Source organism: Dipodomys spectabilis, unplaced genomic scaffold, assembly GCF_019054845.1.
Source record: "Dipodomys spectabilis isolate Male_0828 unplaced genomic scaffold, ASM1905484v1 ptg000163l, whole genome shotgun sequence".
NCBI classification, from domain to species: domain Eukaryota; kingdom Metazoa; phylum Chordata; class Mammalia; order Rodentia; family Heteromyidae; genus Dipodomys; species Dipodomys spectabilis.
In genome coordinates this window covers 19,159,627-19,181,068 of record NW_024870840.1, presented here as the reverse complement: position 1 = coordinate 19,181,068, position 21,442 = coordinate 19,159,627, and the positions used below count along the sequence as shown (strand labels likewise).

The 21,442-nt window shown below is 37.4% G+C and overlaps 1 protein-coding gene across 6 annotated transcripts in view; it reads left to right on the top strand.

Annotated features, from left to right (window-relative positions):
- Positions 1-21,442, top strand: part of Rbfox2 (RNA binding fox-1 homolog 2) — a 245,672-nt gene that overhangs the window by 150,204 nt on the left and 74,026 nt on the right. The gene's annotated exons all lie outside the window — the stretch shown is intronic.

Below are 21,442 nucleotides of genomic sequence, written 5' to 3'. Positions count from 1 at the left end.
GTGTGTGTGTGTGTGTGTGTGTGTGTGTGTGTGTGTGTGTGTGTGTGTGTGTGTGTGTGTGTGTGTGTGTGTGTGTGTGTGTGTGTGTGTTATTTCAAAGGCTGATTATCATTGACCATTCAGGAAATCAAAATGATAAATCCTGGGTTACATAAATTTTTTTTGTTTCTACTTTTAGGAGTAGGAACATTTATGTTCATATCAAAATTGATTGATTTCTGACCAGTAAACCTGTATGAGATGGTCTCTTTTGAAGTCTTTTGAAGTCTTTGTGATTGTTTTCCCTGTAGTTGTTACTATTGTTGTTTAGCTTGGCAGCATCATGTTGCTCTGACGTGAAGTGCCTAATGCAGACTCCTTTATATTGCTATACTATGATATAATTGATGGAGATCCCTTTTAGACACTGTTAATTCTTACGTGTTTATTTTACTTTGATTCAGTTATTCCGATTTCTAGACATGAAAGAATAGTAAACTACTGATTATGAGTTAAAATGAAACTGGCCTTATTTTTTGGTATTTCATACTCAGCTATGTTTTTACCCTCAATGAATTAAATCGTCTTTTGCGGGAAGCAGGGTCTCACTGAGTAGCAGGCTAGTTTCTAACTTGCATTCTTCTGCCTCAGCTCCCTAAGTGCTGGAATTACTGGTGTGGCCCCTGACACTGACACTTGTTATGCGTGTTTTTGAGTGTTTACTTTGAATATTTATTTATTTATTTTTGTCATGGAGCTTGAACTCTGGGCCTGGGTGCTGTCCCTCAGCTCTTCAGCTCAAGGCTAGTGTTCTACCACTTGAGCCACAGCGCCACTTCCAGTTTTCTAGTAATTATTTGGAGATAAGAGTCTCACAGAGTTGCCTTCCCTGGGCTGGCTTTGAACCACGATCCTCAGATCTCAGCTTCCTGAGTAGCTAGGATTACAGTTGTGAGCCACTGGCACCTGGCTTGCATATTTATTTAAAAGAGAATTTCCTTGCCACAAGGAAAAATGAATCCTCATTAACCAAACTGTCTAGTACTGACACTGTAATCTTGTAAAGTAGAAAGAAGTTAGCAGAATATAATTAAATAAATGGGAAAACCTAGGGGTAAAGGAACTCTAGGTATATAGATGCATGCTTTGCCAGAAGTAAGGAGGGGCAACTTTGATTTCTAATCCCTTTGGGTGAAGCTTCATATCAGGACTGTACAGAAACACTCAGTGAAGCAGCTTCTTTATCATAAAGGGAATTTTCATTTTAAAATGTTCTTGTACCATGAGCAGAATAAGTGACGGCCAGCTACACTGGGCATTTATCTCCTTCAAACCATATTACCCGTAATTGCTGTATTAAATCAAAGTCAGAAGAGATTACAGGTCTGAATAGAGCAAGGGGTTGGTGCCAACCCAAGGATTCCCACACTGCTGCAGAGCTGCTATCAGAGTGCCCCTGTCCCCAGAAGGATTAAGAGTCAGGTGCACTTAAATGCCTGGAGCATGGTGAACAAGATTTAAGAAGAGAGGCAGTCACCTTCAAGACACCATGGTCTCCCTTTCAGTTAGCTTTTTACATTGAGTACCGGTGATGCTTCTCATTGTTTTTAAAAAGTACTGTTAGATAAAGAGGTTTGTTTGGGCATGCACCACTTGTTTTTTTTCTCAGTTCCTTTGTGCATTAGTAGTCCCTTTTTGTCAAGCCTGTTGTTCTCACTTGATTGTATTCAACACACTTACTATCCTAGACTAAGTATACATACAGGCACCCACCATAGTCCCAGCCTCACACTCCCCACAATTCAACACCTCTTTACCTACCTCTGCTTCCTGCTAAAGTCACTCCTCAAATATGGTCTGGCCTTGAAATTCAGCCAATTCTGGATTTCCTTTAAATACTCTTCCTGAATTATTAGAGATGATCATGGTGATTATGACAACGATGACCAGAGTAACCGCTTAGCTATAATAACCACTATATGTTGGGTTCCTTGTTACAGTGATGCACCCATCACAACGGTTCTACTAAGTAGGTACTGGTACTATCTCCTTTCTCCAGAGATGAACTTGAGGCAGAGAGATGCTAAATAACATAAAACAGCTAGAAAATGAAGTCATTTTCAGAAAAAAAATTCACCTCATACCCCTAATCTTTCTTTATTATAAGCCTTTCTCTGTAGTGTTTTAAGACAAAGTTATGTCTCTTCTCATTTCTCTTTACCATTCCTCCTTCCCCTAGACAAAAATAACTAACCTTTCAAAAACTCATTGCACTTAGGAATTCATTATTTTGTTAACCGTTCTATTGAGGTATAGTTAATATACAATAAACTACCAATTAAAGCTCATACATGGTTTGTTGTTTTGGCATATTTACACACCCATGATGTCCTCACCACAACCAAGATCATGAACAGATTAATCATCTCACAAAACTTCCTTTGTCCCTTTGTAATCCTTCCAACCTCCTCCCCCCCTTTCCCTGACTTATTTCCACTGATCGCTTTTGTCCCTATACACGTTTGTATTTTCTAGTTTGCTTGCTCACTTACTTACTTACTGTGTTCTTACGATGCTGAGGATCAAACCCACAGCCTTGTACATGCTAGGTAAACACTGTTACACTTCTGAGTTACACCCCTAGGCTCAATTTTTTAGTATTTTATAAAAAACAAAATTATACGATCAATACCCTTTCACCTGGCTTCTTTCACTGAGTCTAATTACTTTGAAATTCATGTATGTTGCTTCATAAACTGATGGTTTATTCAATTTCATTGCTAAGTAGCATTCATTTGTTCATCACAGCTTGTTCATCATTATCTGTTGACAAATAGTTGGGTTGTCCCTACTTATAGACTATAATGAATCTATAAATGTTCATGTACAAGTCTCTATGTGAATATATGTTCTTATTTCTATTTTTAAATACTTAAAAATAATAGGTAGATCATATGGAAAGTTGTATATGTCTTAAGAAATTTGTAAACTGTTTCCACGTTGGCTATATCATTCTACACTGCCTTCAGCTATATGTAAGACTTTTAGTTCCTCCATAGACTAGCCTGTACTTGACATTGTAGCTCTTTGATTTTAGTCATTCCAATAGGTACAAAGTAGTAACACTTAGGTTTTAATTTCCTAGTCCATAGTGATATTGAACATCTTTTTATCTGCTTACTTATTTACTAAGTGTTCAAGTCTTCCTCATCCTTTTTCTTTTTTTTTTCTTTTTTCTTTTGAGCAGTGATTGGAGGAACACAGGGTTTGGCAGTGTAGCTCAGCCTGACCCAAATTACCTTAGCCTACTAGGTGCTGGGATTACAGGTATGTACAAACACACCCAGCTTCTCTTTTCTCTTCAAACTGGGCTGTATTTTTCTTTTCTTCTTTTTTTTTTTTTTTGTCGGTCATGGGGCTTGAACTCTGGGCCTGGGCGAGCGCTCTACCACTTGAGCTACAGCGCCACTTCCGGTTTTCTGGTAGTTTATTGGAGATAGGAGTCTCACGGTCCCTCCTGCCCGAGCTGGCTTTGAACCGCGATCCTCAGATCTCAGCCTCCTGAGTAGCTAGGATTACAGGTGTGAGCCACCAGCGCCCGGCTAAAGGGCTGTATTTTTCTTACGGATGAGTTTTGTGAATTCTTTACTATGGTCTAGATACAAGTGTTTGTCTTTGCAGTGTCTCGATAAGCAGCAATTTCTAATCAAATGTAATTTGTTAATTTGTTGTGTTACGGATTTTGTTTTTAGTATTTTTCTGGTACTGGAGTTCAGACCTAGAGCCTTGAAAATGCTAAGTATATGCACTACCACTGAATAAAGCTCCTAGTCCTTGTGTCATAGTTTAGAAATCTTTGCTTGATTAAGCATAGAAGTTTTCTGCCTGGACATTTTATAGTTCCGTCTTTTATGGTTTTATCCTTTTAGATGGTATAGTCTATTTTAAGTTAAAATTAATATATGTCATGGGTATGGTTTTAGGTTCAACTTTATTATGTGTGGATATCCAGTTATTCTGATGCTTTTTGTTGAAAAGACTGTTCTTTCTCCACTGAATCGCTTTTGCGTCTCTGAAGCTATTTCCGGACTTGGCATTATGTTCTATTGATCTATTTTTCTCTCTTGGCACCAGGATCTCTTACAGGAATATATTATGGAATCAAATGGATACAAGAAAAGTGATAAGTATCACCGACCTCAGATAGAGCATTAAATTTCTGTACATTGAAGTTGAAAGATATGCAGGGCTCATAGTCTGCTAGACTCAGTATACTTGGATGCTAATTCTACCCAAACTACCTGGATCAGAAGTGACAACTAACCTCAATCAGAATTCCAGCAAGATTTTTGTAAAAAATAATTATAAAATTCATATAAAATCCCCAAAACCAAGAATATTCCAAACAACTTTGAAGAAGAAAGCAACAAAGGGAAGAACTCATAGAACAGATTTCAAACTATTGTAAATGAGGCATTTTATAGGTCCTAAGATAATCTTACTATTAAACTAGAGATTGTCAGTTAAATTTTGTTGTGTCTAATAGTTACTTTTTTGTCACGGTGACATAAATAGCAAAAGAAACAACTTAAGAGAGGAAGGGTTAATTTTGGCTTATGGTTTAAGAGGTTTCAGTCCCTAATCCTTGGGCCTGTTTCTGAGTAATAGGAGGTAGAGGTGGAGGTGGAGGGATTAAGACAAGGTGAACTGCAGCCCCCAGTGACCTACTTCCTCAAAAGGCCCCCCACCTTTTAAGATGGTCAGAACCTCCTAAGCTTGGAACTAAACTTTCAACCAATTAGCCTTTGGAAGGGGGCATATTTTAACTGTAACATTTAATGGTTGGGGCTGGGAAGGTGGCTTAGGGTAGACTGCTTGCCTTGCATGCATGAGACCTTGGGTTCAATTCCTCAGCACCATATAAGCAGAAAAGTCTAGAAGTGGTGCTGTGGCTCAAGTGGTAGAGCTCTAGCCTTAAGCTAAAGAGCTGAGGGACAGTGCCCAGGCTCAGAGTTCAGGCCCTATGACCGACAAAGAACAAAACAAAACAAAAAAACCATTTAATTATTTACAATAGCGTTTCATTGATTCGTCATTCTGAGCTGGGAGTTTGGGTGTTTCTAGTTTGGGCTAGAATGGGCTGGGCAAGGATAGTCTAGGATGGCCTTACTTTTTATATTTGACAGTGACAGGCTGGTTTGTCTGTGGGGTGCTCAACTGGTTTATCTTATTCTTCACATTTCAGGGTAGTATCAGTTCCAGAAAGGAGCAAGAGAGGGCCAGCCCCAGCGAGGAGCACTCTTCAGGCCTCACCTTGTATCACATTTGCTAATGTCTTCATGGCCAGTGTGAGTTACAAGTTAAAAGGCTAAGACCAAATTGGGGTGACAGAAGATATTCTGCTTCCTTATTGAGGAAGTTATGAAATATTATGACCATTTCAAGTTTACCACAGAAATAGGAATTAGTTGAGATACAGTTTTTTGTTTTTTTAAATTATTATTACAAAGGTGATGCACAGAGGGGTTATAGTTACATGAGTCAGGTAATTAGTACATTTCTTTTTGGACAGTGTCACTCCCATCCCTCCCTCCCAGTTTTTCCCTCCCGTTCTCACCAGCCAGTTATATAGTTTGAGATACACTTTTTATGGAGGGGGAAACTCTTATGATGTAAAATGGTATACACAGATTTCTGTAACAGAATTATAATGGTTATTTCTGCTTTAAAAGTTAGATTTTACCTCAATATATTACCTATCTGTATTTCAAGTAAATAACAATTGTCCTATCACTTATGGACCTGATATATTTTACCTTTTAGTGGTACAGGTTGAATATGGCCTATCCAAAATCTCTGGAACCAGAAGTATTTCAGATTTCAGAGTATTTTGGATTCAGAAATATTCTCCTAGATTTTAGTGGTTGAGTATTACTAATTCAGAGATTTGAAAAATGAAATGCTCTGAAATCTTACACATTTTGAGCCAGTCATTGGTGCTCAAAAAAATTTTGGATTTGAGATATTTGGATTAGAGATTTGCATCCTGTACTGATTTGGAAATGATGACTGACAAAGGACATGAGTGACAAAAATCCTGATTCCTTCAGAGTATTTGCATGCCATGTCTGTCACTCCAAAACAGAAGAGTGCATTTTAGCCATACAATGGTTTCCTCTTTATCTCCCATACTTTTGTCTCATGTATCATGTTCAGGAATGTTTCTGTGCTTAAGTGTGATTTTCAGTGTTCTGGTAGACATTATTTAGAGTATTTCCATTAGTAGAAAAAACCCACCATTCTAGTAGTACCTGAAAACCAGTAAAACTAATATGTGGATATTTTTAATTGGGTTTCTCTCTCTGTCTCTCCCTCTGTCTGTCTCTCCCTCTGTCTCAATGTCTCTCTGTCTGTCTCTCTCTCTCTCTCTGTGTCTCTCTGTCTCTCTCAGACATACTTCTTTGCCTGTTCCCCCCCCCCCCCCCCACCTTATCAAAGGCGGTGAGTGTAGGTTTAAGACAGGATTTCACTATGCAGCTTAAGCTGGCTTTGAACTTGCCATCTTCTTGCTTCCACTTCCCAAGTGCTGTGATTGCCTGGCTTTACAGACAGTAAACCCCTGAATATGGTGTTGCTTGTGTCATCTATTTTATGCATTTAGAATGCTATTTCACTACCTCAAATTACCATCACCATTCATCTGGAAAACTCTTGCTAATTTTTCACAATTTATTATAAGCATTAATTGTTCATAAAATATTCCTAGTTTTCTTCTCCCACTTTCTAAAGTGGATATGGAAACAATACACTCAAATCCACAGAGGCAAGAAACAAAACAAAATAAAAATTCACCTTTGAGTTTGTAGAGTTCATAAGCTTTATAGACCATGATAATGACAATGCACCTTGTAAAAGTTAAAATGTGTTTGTGACTTTAGCTAAGTATCACTATCCCACAATACTGTGAATTTGTGAAATTTACATTTAAAGAGTCAACAATGAGTAGCTGAATGTGTAAATAGTTCTTTCCATACTTTAATGAAATATTAAATGAAATGAAGTATTTCCATACTTTAATGAAAATGAAGTATTCCAAGATAGAAAGCAAGCAAGCATTATATCTATTTTTTCATTTTGACCCAGATTTTATGAATTTGGCTACTATTTTTTTATAGCTCTCTCAAAATTTTTGAGCTTCTATTTGGTAAATTTTGTCATTGTTTCCCTAAATTTTCATTTTCTTTCACCTTTCTGTATTTCTGTATTTTACCTTTCTGTATCTCTGGTGTCATCTTATGAAATACCTTCCTTACACTGAAGAATTCAGGATTGGAGAAAAAAAAAAGGAAAAGATGTCCTCTGTGTCCTGGCTTCTGTGACTAGTACAGGATCCGGCTTAATCTTGTTATGCGCTGTTGCTATTTCTGCCTTCTAGAGGTGAAGATTCCTTAAAGTTTTATTTTCAGCCCTTTGATGTCTTTTGATCCGTGTCTTTCTCTCTCTCTACTGCCCCCCACCCCCATGTATTCTGATCCATCCATCCATCCATCTATCCATCCAGATTACATGGTTGATAGTCAATAAATGTAGTAGACCAAATCAATATGGGAAACAAATCTCAATTCCATGATTGCCTTGGATGTTTGTTCTGTATTCCTTTTGGATAGTCATCTCTAAGCCTAATCTTCCAGGGTGTTCTCTACAACTTTTGAACTCCAAGTTACCTGTTTTCTGCTATGAACTTCGAGCTACTTCATTCTTCAGCTTTCCTTCGCAGTGTTATTTTCATTGGTCTGTCAACCAGACTTAGAACCTTTAGATTTACTCTCTGTGTTTTGCCTGTGGACAGAATCCACTTACTATAGGTGCTGCCTTTACTATGTCTTCTATACCTAGACCTCCTTTATTTCTACTGTTCATCTGTGGCTTTTACATTAATAGTTTACAGACTATTGTAATAGTAGTTTCTAATTGATCTCTTGCCTTCAGATTGTTCCCCCTTTTCCCTTTTCTTACCTGCAGCCAGCAGAACCATTCCACATACCATTAATTTTGAGCACACTTTTCCTTCTTGATCAATCTTTAGAGAAAAAGTCTGAAGCACATAGCTTGATATCTTAGACCCTCCCCCCTACTCAGTAACTTTAACAGATTTTCCTTGTCCTTCACCACTGTTCACCTACAATCAAGTAGACTAGTCTTACTAATCCCTAAGTCACTCAGTTTGGGGCATTTAAAATTCATTTTTTCTAATTTTTTATTGTTATTATAAGGGTGATGTATGGAGGGGTTACAGTTCTGATTCATTTTTTGCCTTCATAAACATCTTACTCCCCCATCCTCATCTGTTTAGCTTAAGTTATTACCCTAATATACTGCAACCATTGGAACCTTCTAAGAATGTTGCTACTAAAAACCTCGAACTTATTTTTCTATGGCAAAAGTCTTTGCAGTCTTTGCTAACACATTCTATCCTGAGACCTAACTAGAATCTTTGAACATTTGACAGGATATAGCAGAAGGGAAGGAAAAGAAATGACAAGCCGGTCACTGGTAGCTCACACCTGTAATCCTAGCTACTCAGGAGGCTGAGATCTGAGGATCGCCGTTCAAAGCTAACCCGGGCAGGAAACTCCGTGAGACTCTTCTTTTTTTTTTTTTTTGGGTCCGGTCATGGGCCTGAACTCTGGGCCTTTGAGCCACAGCACCACTTCCGGCTTTTTTCTTTTTGCTTATGTGGTGCTGAGGAATCGAACCCAGGGCCCCATGCATGCAAGGCAAGCGCTCTACCACTGAGCCACTGTGAGACTCTTATCTACAATAAACCACCAGAAATCCAGAAGTGGATTCTCCTTGAGCTGAAGAGCTGAGGGACAGTGCCCAAGGTCCACAGTTTAAGCCCTATGGCTGACAAAAAGAGGAGGAGGAGGAGGAGGAGGGAAGGAAGGAAGGAAGGAAACAAGGAAGGAAGGAAGGAAGGAAGGAAGGAAGGAAGGAAGGAAGGAAGGAAGGAAGGAAGGAAGGAGAAAAAGAAAAGACAAGGACAAAAACAAATACAATGGAAGAAACAGGGTTGTCAAATCTTTTCTGGTTAATTTGACTGAACTATAGTGCCCAATATGAACCTTAAGATCTTAAAATCTTAAGAATTATAGATACAGATATAGACAACATGCAGCATCACCTCTGTGTGCTGTAGCCTGATAGATTGTCTACTTTATCCCTTGTAAAACTTTTATTTCATAAGTCATGGTAACACCTAGATACCACATTCTTGACTACCAAGTTGGTTTCTAGGTCTAAATACATTTTTTCTTTGGTATTTTAACATTCTAGTAATGTTCCAGGTATGCCAAGTATTGAAACTAATTGAAAAATGAATGGGCATACACATCTCTAGTAATGAGATATATAGAAATGTACATAAAACCTATTTTCTGCATTAGTATTTCTACCTTATCAGTACTCAAGAACCTTAATGCGCTAAAAGCATCCATAATATTGAAGACTGTCTATTTTTTCAGATGGAGTAAATTGTCATAAAAAATAATTCTGGAGCTTACTGTGGAAAATGTCTTTTTGTTTCTGGAGTTTTTGAGTGAGTGTGATAGTATTTAAAACAAACCCTGGGGCTGGGAAGGTGGCTCAGTGGTGGAGCGCTTGCCTTGCATGCATGAGACCCTGGGTTCGATTCCTCAGCACCACATAAGCAGAAGAAAAAAACCGGAAGTGGCGCTGTGGCTCAAGTGGTAGAGCGCTAGCCTTGAGCTGAAGAGCTGAGAGACAGCACTCAGGCCCCACGACCGGACCCAAAAAATAAAAAATAAAAGTAAAAATAAAACAAACCCTGTGTGTTCTAAGGGAAGGAATTAGTTGTAATTTCAGAGGTAGAAATACATTTGCTGTTTCTATTTCTGAAATTATATCCACAAAATACTGAAACAATAATGTTAAACTTCTGATCTATGCACGAAACCTCTTCTTGTCAATAACTAAGGCAACACTGTTCTGTGCAAGAACTCTAGCAGGAAAAGAAAGAAAGGTATAACTCTTTAACATTTGTAATTTGATTTTTGTTGGATATTTTGTCTTTCAGGTGAAAAGTTAAGCCTTTTTTCCTGTTATTTTTCTAAGTGTTGCATAACATGTTGGTTTGGCTAAATTATTGGTCTTTAAATTATTAGAGTTTTATAGAAAACGAGGGCAAAAGGTGATCATGAGCTATATATGAAATTATATATTAAATTACTTTGTCAGTTTTCTGAAGGGCTGATTATTTATGCTATTCCTGGACATGATTAGGGCAGAACCTAAGTAAGATACTTGATTAATGTTGCTTAATATATATTTTCCAGACTTAAACAAGTTAGATCAGCATGATTGGTAAAGTGAATGTGATTCTTTAAGTTAGATATTGAGAGTATTGTTAATTTTTTGGTGGTACTGAGGTTTTGAACTCAGGACCTCACACTTGCTAAGGCAGGGCTCTGTCACTTGAGCTCCTAGCCTAGTGTTAATTCTTTTTTTTTTTTTTGGTCCATCATGGGGCCTCAACTCCGAGCCTGGGTGCTGTCCCTCAGCTCTTCAGCTCAAGTAGCACTCTTGAGCCACAGTTACACTTCCGGCTTTTTCTGCCTGTGTGGTGCTGAGGAATCGAACCCAGGGTCTCACGCATGCAAGGCAAGCACTCTACCACTGAGCTACCTTCCCAGCCCTAATTCTTAAAGTGCTTCTACTGAAAGTAAAATCTGTTTTGGTTCCCTCAAGGTTTTAACAAGATAAATTGTAAAAATTGTAAGAGTAACAAATGCCTTTGTGTGTGTATGTGTGTGTGAGAGAGAGAGAGAAAGAGAGAGAGAAAGACAGAGAGAGAGACAGACAGACAGACAGGCAGACAGACACAGAGAAGAAATTATAATATAGCTAAAGCTTTAAGTGAAAACCAGATTATCTCCCCATTTTGTCTCTTGAAAATGTAATCTTTTCTTTTTTTTTTTTGGTGCAGTCCTGGGGCTTAAACTTGGGCCCAGGTGCTGTCCCTAAGTTTTTTTGCTCAAGGCTAGCATTCTACCTCTTAAGCCACAGCTCCACTTCCATCTTCTTGTAAATTAATTGGAGATAAAGAGTCCCATGGATTTCCCTGCCATGGCTGACTTCAGATCAAAATCCTCCAATCTCAGCCTCCTGAGTAGCTAGGAATACAGACATGAGCCACTGGTACCTGGCCACTGATTATACTTTGGAGGAGAGAAAAGGGACATAGAAAAGAGAGATCCCCTCTGTGTGTGTGTGTGTGTGTGTGTGTGTGTGTGTGTGTGTGTGTGTAATATGTATGTGAGTATATATATGTGTGTGTATGTATACACATATATATCCATATACATATATGCACATGTGGCATACATTAAGCTATATAGTATATATAGCATATTATTTGTATTTGTCATATAGCAAGTTATATATGTATATTTATACATATGTGATTTACAAGCTTATAGATTGTCATATACTTAGATGTATACATGGATACTCCCATATAATTTTATTTGTAAATAAATTTTATTCACATATTATTTCACTTTTGGCTTTTTCACTTAATGCATCATATTAGTTTATCATGTGTATGCATGAGTTTTTCACTTAATATATCAGCTATGTTCTTTACTCTGTGTGTATGTGTGTGTGTATCTTTAGAAATAGACTCATGACAATGGAGGGGGTAACAATGTTCAATAGGAAGTGTACTCATTACCTCACTCATGTAACTGTAACCCTCTGTATAGTATCTTTACAATAAAAAAAAAACAACATTCTTTCTCTGAAAAAAAAAAGAAATAGACTCATGTCCTACTCAACATATTTGGGGGCTGCTTACAGGCCTAAATTATATCATTTATTTTAGAGTTTGAGTTGTGGTTTGTCATCTTACATACTTATACCAGTTTTGAATTTCATCTTCTGTAATTTACCAGATATTAAACTTACTTTTAAGGTACTAAATGAAGATTTAATATTGTCAACCATAGTTCATTATTATAGTCCTTCTGTAGTTTATAAAGCATCTCAAAAGAATCTTAGAAGACTTGATAGTGATTTAAGATACTGGTTTACATGTGTATGACCATTGATGCTATACTAGGGCTTGAACTCATGGCCTGGACACAGTCCTTCAGCTTTTTTGCTCAAGGCCAGTGCTCTACCACTTGAAACAGAGTTCCACTTCTAGCTTTTTTGTGGTTAATTGGAGTCTCAGTGGACTTTCCTGTTCAGGCTAGCTTTGGCCCACAATCCTCATATTTCAGCCTTCTGAGTAGCTCGGATTACAAGCATGAACCACCAGTGCCTGGCTAATTTATTTTTGTTCCTTATGTATAAGATATAAAGAATCAGGACCAGCAATCTGAAGATAATCTAGCATTCTGTAAGATCCTCTTAGTCACTTAAAACTGATTTTACAGTAAATGTTTAACCTAGGGCACTATCCTTAAATGTGCTAAAGCTATTTCAACCATTATTTTTTTTTCTTCTGAAGAATCTTAAATAAGTTTCAGTGACCATAAAAGGAGAAAAGTTATACTGTAGACAACCAGGAACTGGTGGTTTGGTAACTCTTACACTCTACAGATGTCCTCACAGTTGCTGTGTTTAATCCTATGAAGGCATGTGGTAACATAGCTGGTTCTCCAAGATTAGGCAGTCATAGTCTCTGAAACAAATTTAGAATTATCATTTTACATTTTGTCCTACAAGAGGGATTTCTTAAAAGCAATTGTTACAACTAATGTGCCTCTTCATAACCCACTTACTTCACTCTGCTCACTCTGTCTTCTTTTCTAAGGAGTATTCCCTAATTTTAGATGGGATTTAGGCTCTGAAAGCTGATTCTTTAACCTCCCGTACATTGTCAGGCTACCCCCACACCTGTCCACATTTGTTATTGCTCTTAACATCAGTCAGTTATAGAAATATGTGTGTACATGTGTGTTTGTAGATAATGGCAGTGTGGGTTTAGCAGATGCCTAAAACGGGGAAAGCAACTGGCTTCTCTGAAAAGACCTTTCCACCCCCACCTTCTTGCAGGCAGCCAGAGTTAATCCCTCCAAGTTTGACTGGAACAGCTGAGAGTTTGTAGCCTGCATATCTACAGGCCTCCAGTGGACTCATGTTGCCTCGGAGTGGGGCCACCTTCCTCTTTTCTAGTGCTGATCCTGCCAGCTGTCCTTGCTTCTGTTAAAGCACAGTGAGGGGGTGTTAGCTGAATCAAAAACATACAGTGTCATGAAAGAGATCCTTTTACTGCATGTATTAGTGTGACTTTTTTTTCTCCCATTCTTTTCCATGGCAGAAGGGTTTTATGCTGTTAATCCCAACACCTGTCTATGACGGAGACAGAGAGAGAGAGAGAGAGAATATATGTGTACAGACGCATGCGTATTCCTACCCAAGAAGGAACAGAGAAATACCAGTCCCATCTGCCTTTCCAAATCCTGGGTTATAGTGTTCCCTCTGACGCATTTAAAGCCTGGGACATACATACTATTTTGCCTCCTGGAGACCTCATACTTCCTACCGTTTTTGTGTGTCACTTTAAGGATCCCATGATCTCTTCCCTGGCTGTCATTTTCTGCCTCTTGAATTTCTGGTGGGGTTGGCAGTTTAAGGCCAAGAGAAAGAACAAATCTTTAGTATAGTTTCCAGTCTGAAACTCCTAACTCAGTTGGAGCTTTTTGCTTTTCCCTGAACATCTCTGTTAATGAATGCTGCTGGGGTGGAGGCTTGCTCTTAACTTGACCAGCTTAACCAGTGTACCTATCTTCGTAGACTGGAAGTCAGCCAAAGGTTTTTTTTAGTGCTCCTAATTTCTTTGGACAGGATAGCCAGATCAAACAAGGCAAACTCTTAGCTACTTTTTGTGTTGTCCATATCCAAAACTGCTTTATTCCTTTGCTATGTATGGTGTATATTGTATGGATTATCAGTATCCTGTTGTCCAGGTAAGCTAACATTTACCATTTGTTTTCTAACTACTGTTTGATTGCTGTGAAACTTTTATGGTGGAATGAAATGTTTGTGGGCTTTCTATCAATTGACCTGGTGTCAGTCAAAGTATAGATGTCTTAAGACTTAAGAAGCTAGTTTGCTGTAGCAGGAGGTTTGAATTTTATACTGATGGTAACCAACAAATGGTTAACTTTCAGTCTAAAGTTTTGAAACTTCAGAGGGTGTGTGTGCGTGCGTGTATGTGTGCGTGTGTGTGTGTGTGTGTGTGTGTGTGTGTGTGTGTGTGTTAAGCAGGATGGGCTGGGCAATATAAATGTAACATAATAAAGCCACCATGTTATAGTAAATTTTTGGTCTCTTTAGGGTCAGATGACAGGCACAAATCATAGTTTACAAATGTTGCCATATTTTTCAGAAAGGTAATACATGATAAAGATCATTTTTCCCATGCTTAGACTATTTTTAGTCTAACACATTATTTGGGGATGGAATTAGTAGTATTTTAATTATCAACTTGTTGAAGCCCAGAACCCACTGTTAGACCATTATCAAGTACATTTTAGAGTACCCATTTGCCTTTAAATTAATAGCAATATAGTAAGTAGGCAGAAGGGTCTTGGATTCTGGTTTCAGTTTTGGTAATCACCCCCATATTTCTGCTCACATAACTTCATTGTCCAACAATATGAAGTGGTCAGTTCTTTGAAATATTAATTGAATGTGCTGAAACCTACAATAGGAAAATAAAAATTCATACAATTCTGGATTCTAAATACCAATTGATCTCTCAATTTTTTGTGTGTATGCTACATGATCCTTCATTAGTCTTTTTTCTTTCAAGTGGCTATTTTTCTAGCAATTTGCTTCTAAGTTGCAGGTTGAATAAGAAAGTATAAAGTTAAAAGAAATGATAAATGAGTACATCTTATTAGTAATATGGAGCCTAGAGACCGAACCAATGTATTTTGAACTGGACCTGTTGGGTAAAATCTCCAGAATAAACTCACAATTCTCATTCAAGCTACCAGGACTGGAATCCAGTGGGAGGGTTTGCAGTTGTATTTTTCTGTATATTCTAACACTTGGGTTGTATATGAACTATCTATCCAATTTTTTTATTATTTTTATTATTCAAATTGTGTTTATTACATTTACTATAATAAGGTTTTTTCATTATCTTTATATAGTTGTACAAAGAGGTTTTAATTCACTTATCAAGTTATGAGTACAATGCATCTTGATCAATATCACCCCTTCTGTCATTCTCACCCATCCACGATAAGATTTTGGTATATTTGTGAATTTTATTTAGGGACTATTTCTTTGTTGACATAAGATAGTAGATTAGTCTTTTTGACAGCTTAAGGCTAGAAGTATGGAGACTAGATTAGAAACAAATCTTTTTTACAAGTAAGTATTGGAAGACTTTTGACAAGAAACATCTGTGAAAAGTTAAGTTTCTGAGACCCAGCCTAGCTACCTGTAACACACATAAAATTGTCCAAGGGAAAAGTTGAAAAAGTAAGTATCCTAAGAAAATTGAAATATTGGAGGACTTGTGAAAAAAATAACTACAGTATTATAAATGAATTTTTTCAGATCGAAAAAATCTATCACTCTCCTTTAAAAAGTGCAGAGAAGATTAAAGAGAGTTCAAAGAGAGCTCAGTGGTTGAACACTTGCTTAGCTAGCATGCATGAGGCCCTGGGTTTCATCTCCAGCACATCTAGCAACAAAAGAATTGCTTCAGAAATCATGAGATGGTTTGATAAAGTCTTTTGCAGTGAGATTTCATTCATTCACTCATAATAAGATGAATTGACCATCCAAAATCCACTAGCCATTAAGATTTACTACTGAGAAAATGTAATAATACTCAGTTTGAAACTATACTTTGCTGGCTTTGGGCCATTTTAGTAGATTTATTCTATCTGAAATTAAGGTAACTTAGAAATAAAGGAAGAGAAATGGGATATTGAAAGTTGAAGGGCATATTCCTTATTCTACTACATCAACAAATTAATGGGATTAAAATAATTTTAGTTTTTCTTTTGTTTATTGGTGATTGTACTGTGTTTGAACTCAGGACCTTGCATTTGCTAGGAAGGTGCTATACCCCTTGAGTTACTCCCCTAGTCCTAAAAACCAAAAACAACTTCAAATTGAAGAATCCAAATATATTTTATAACCTTATTTATTCTGTTAGTTTCACAGTTTTCTTTCAGTGAACTTGTAAATGAGTAATAGATGGTTATTTACTAATATAACTATTTTAGCTGTGATTATAAAATGATCTTTTTAACTTTATAGTTATAACTAAATATACGAGTATACTTATTACCCAGAATAAGTATATACATGAACATATGTACACATATAAGACTATATAGTATATAGACATAAAAATATACATTATGTATTATACATATATGTTATACATAAGTATATTCTTATATATGTTACACAATACTCGAGGTTATACACCACCAATGAATTATGCAACTGGAAATGCTTGAAGAGCATTAGAGGATTTGCACCAATGTTTTATTGAGTATTTCTAGAATTATTAGTGTTGAGATAACAAAACAAAGTGAGTTGTTTTCAACAAGCCAATAAAGTATTCCATGTACTTGACCTTTCATTTTCCTTACTGTTATTAAAATTACGTCGGCCTTAAGAGTTGTCATTGGGATTTATTAGTTATACTCTTTGCAGAACCCAATCTAGACCAAATTTGTTTAAAATATGGGCATATAGGGGCCAGTTAGGCATAATTTAAAAGGCATAAAGTATACTCTCCCTGTCTAGGAAAAATATTTGAGAAAATGTTTCTTAACAGATACTTAGATTAAACATATTACTCCTGACTAGCTGAATAAAATTTAACTATTGTTGCAAATTAGAGGTATTGTTTATTATCACACTAAGACTCTTTAACCTGTCCCCCACAGGACATTGTGGCAGTTGGAGAAAGATGAATGGGGTCTAAAATTTGGAGATGTAACTAAGTGTACTGATTTGAGGGTTTAGGACAGCTAAGGACTGCTTCCAGAGATTAGGTTTCTAGAAGATTGAGACAAATTTCTTTTCTAAAAGGTACTGAGGTATGCTTAGCAAAATGCTGGAGAAAATGCCATTAAGTTCTTCAGGGGGAGGTGGTCTCAAGATAGATATATACATATGGCTTTATTTTCTATGTGTCTATGGCTTTAATTTCTCATTTTGAAATATTTTATTATTCCACATTTTTAAAGCACCTTCCATGTACCAGGTACTATGCCAGGGACAAAGACACAGGGAAGAGCAAGCCAGAAAAGTATCCAGTAATAACAAACATGGTATTAGAAAAATATCACAGTTTAGTTTTATTTTATTATTGCTACTATTTATAATAACACATTTAGGTGATTACAGGGAGATTACAGTCACGTAAGTCAGGTAAAGAGTATATTTTTTATTAGACAGTGTCACCCCTTCCTTTGCTGAACACTTTAGTTTTTACAAGTTACTTGTTTTTGTTGGGGTACTCACGTTTGAACTCAGCCTTGTACTTACTAGATGGGCTCTCTAGAACTTGACCCACACCTCAGCCCTTCATGATTAATCATCTCTTCTCCCCTCCCCTTCCTTCTCCTTCTCTCTCCTCCTTCTCCTCCTTCTCCTCCTTCTTCAGCCTTGGTTCTCCTGAGTATGCTGGTATTACAGGCCAGGTTCTCCCGAGTATGCTGATATTACACGCCAGGCTCTTTTCCAACAGCACTGGGATGTGAACTCAGGACCTTGTGCTCACTAGGCTAATACGCTCCAGCCCTGTTTTTTGTTCATTATTTTTAAGGTAGAGTCTCTCTTCCCACCCAGGTGAACATTTGAGCTACCATCCATATGCTTTAGGCTTCCCATCATTGCTAGAATTACAGACACCCATGTTCCTTCCATAGAAATGGAGTCTCAAAGACTTTTCTACCCAAGTCTGGATCTGTAGTTCTCCCAATCTTAACCTCCAGCATATCTTGGAATGACAGGTGCATGCCACTATACCATCTATAGGAGAGAAGAGAATCTTACAAAAATTTTAGCCTGAGCTGGTTTCAAACTGCAATCCTCTAACTCTCAGCCTCCTAAGTAACCATGATTACAGATGTAAGCCATCACCACCCAACTCATTTTTTAAAACAATCCAGTTGTTGACACATTTGTCCATATCATATCCTTTTAGTATTTGTCTAGAAACTTGAGTAATCTAAAGCTGGCTTTGATTTTATTTAATCAAATAATATTTTTGACTTCTGCACTATTAGTATTTATTACTTTTGATCTTGTTCTAAATGTTAGATTTTGGGAAACCAGAAGTAAACATGAGGAGAGAGAGAGAAAGAGGGAGGGGGGCAAGAAAGAGAGCAAGAGAAAGAAACATGCAAGGTTTAAAAGCTGATTTTTAAATCTACGCTCACCCTTTTTTCTGGGAAAGGAATAGGTCATCTGTATAAGTGAACCCTGCCTAAACCAGAGAAAAAGAAGCTGCAGTAGCATTAGCTCTAATTTAGTTTTACTTCTATTAAAAGAGAATGTTGGGGCAAATGATATTACAAGTAGTACAGTTTAGAGATGCTTCTTGGGGACAGGGCCATATATAATCTCCTCTGGAAAGTGTACATTGTTACTTAGACTTTATTAGCATTATTGTATGGAGCCATGTTATGAAGAGATTTATGCTACCAAATTTTTATTAGCACAGGAAATGCTGTCCCTTTTCACTTGGGTGCGATAGGCAGCCTGGGAAAGTATGAGTGAGCCCTGCCTCTACAAGGGACTCTTGGATCTGCTTTTATAGCATTGCTGACATGTGGGTGGAAGGTGAGGAAGTTGAGTCACAACTATAAAATTATGAAGAGCAAAAGCATTGAAGTGATTTTTTAATTAGTGAGTATTAGTCTGTCTAGAATCTGAACTATTCTAATAAAGTTGAAAATTAAGCCTTTCTCCAATTTTATCTTTTTATATGCACTTCAGCTTTCTAGAAGATACTGAAGTAAATGTATAACTTTGTTCATAGAAGGAAGAGTGCTTTATAGTATCTTGATAAAAACTACTTAGGCATTCTGCATTCTTATATTCATGTATGCCTAATAATGGCTAGAGATAGAGAACAAAGCATTGTTACTCATCTCAGACAACATGTTTTTCATTTATGGTGTATTCAAGCACTAGGTTCAGAACTGGGTATGACATAACATGATTTCTACCCTCAGAATGCTCAGAGACTAGTCATTTATGCAGAAATAATAACTCCAAAGGTTCTGTCCTGTGGATTGCTTGCTAAGGTAAATTATGCACACAAATAAGGGATGCCTAACTCAGACATGGGAGCCATTAAGGTCAGGAAAAGTTTTTTTGAGTTAGAGGACCTAAGGCTTTAGAGGATGGCTTATAGCAGACTGTACTGAAGGCACTACAGAAACATGGTTCTGTTGAAGAGTAATTACAGTCTGTCAGTGTGACAGGTATTCTGAAACAGATTGTTTTACCTTCTTGTTCAAGAGTTAGGGCTTTTCCTCCTTCTAAGGTGTGGGAAGCAGTTGAGGATATTAATCAGGAATTGTAATGGTCAATTTTGTGCTCACAAAGATCACTGGCAATAGCAAGAAACTTGCATGAGAAGAGAGACTGGAGACAAGAATCAACGAGGAACTATACAGGGTAAAGAACTCAGACTAAATCTATGGTTATAGATATGGAAAAATAGAGCAGATCCAGAGAAATCAAAGGACTTGTTTCTGACTTGATAGAGTGTTGAGAAAGAATGAGGAACCCATTACTTGTGAGTTTGAATGTGGTGCTGCTGCTTGCTAGTCAGGCTGCCCTCTAGGCAAGATGTTTACCATTTCCTGTGAGGTTTGGACCCCTCTAAGAACCAGCTGGATACTATGAATCCTTTCCATTAACACACACACACACACACACACACACACACACACACACACACATTTGTGTGTGCTACTGTATACGTTGGGTGGAAAACTTAAGGGATGCAATAAAAAGAGTTGTAACAATGGCACCTCATACATTACCAACATTCAGAAGGAGGAAGGGGAGGAAGTAGGGGAAGATGGAGAATGGAGTGAACAGAGAAAGAAAAAAATCAGGAAAGACTATCATTTGAAGTTTAACACTGAGAGTTCCCTAAAAGAGAGGCTAGCAAATGCCACAGATAAATCAAATATATAAAATGACCATTGAATTTAGCTACCATTTGGAGGTCTTTGGTAACTCAATAAGACAAATTTCAGTTAAGTAGTCTGGGAAAGGAATCTGGGATTCTAAAAGGTTACATGAAGCACTGAGGAAAATAACTAGCAGAAAGTGCCCCTTTCCTTCATTTGTGTCCTGAAAATTAAAATATTTAGATAGACAAAACAGCATAGCACCTGTCAATAAATCCAGAAACTTTTGCAGAGCCTCTTGGACTCAACTGTGTAAACCTGAGCCAACCTGGTAAAATGAACTTTTTGGCAATTGTGGAGGACAAACGTGGGTTTGGCCCACCTGGAAATCATTGTCAGTTCTGATCACAGTCCCAGGTTCTGGTGTGAGGAATGAGCTTTTGCGCTTTGGAAGCAGCCTTGGATCGATCTAGGTATCCCACCTCTCCCACTAGAAAGACAAGTCCTGTGTGGCCCAAACATGAGGAACCAAACATAGTAGCGGAAATTGGAGGAAAGGGAAGGAAAGGAAGGAGAGACTAAAAGAGGAAGGGAAGGGAAGGGAGGAAAGGAGAGATCCTGAAAGAAGTTTCTCTTGGTACATTACTGGGGATATTCAGCCACCAGGGTACAGTTGTTTCGCAGGGTCAGACTCAGGCTGTTCAGTTGCTCTTCTCTCTTGGGGATACCTGGGAGCAAACTGTCCTCTATAATGCCAGACTTTAAAGTCAGACACACTTCAAAATATTGTCTGGTGCTTGTTACTTGGTGTTTATAAAAATAGTTCATTTTTTAATAGGCCATCTTTTTCGTATGGAAATGAATGTTTATTATTCATAGTACAATATAAACATTGAAAATTCATATTAAAGGCATAAAAATGTACTTGTTATTTTCAATGTAAAATATTGGTCCTAAGTATAAAATGAAGCAATAATCCAAAACCCAATGATATGTTTATCCTACCCAGTCCTAGACGTTTTTTTTTTATTGGCTTACATTAGTTATACAGAAGGGTGAGAATCTTTCTTTTGCCTTATATTAAAAAGCACACCCCACTCATGTAACTGTAACCCCTCTGTACAGTATTTCTACAATAAAAAAATATATAAAAATAAATTTTAAAAAATCAAATCCCCTCAAGACTCTGTCTCTTGCCATGATATCTGGAGGTCTCACTCACCCCCAAGTATCAAGGTAACTTGGTGCTTGACTAATAAAATACAATGGCCTAGTGGGTTTGATGAATGGAATACATTGAT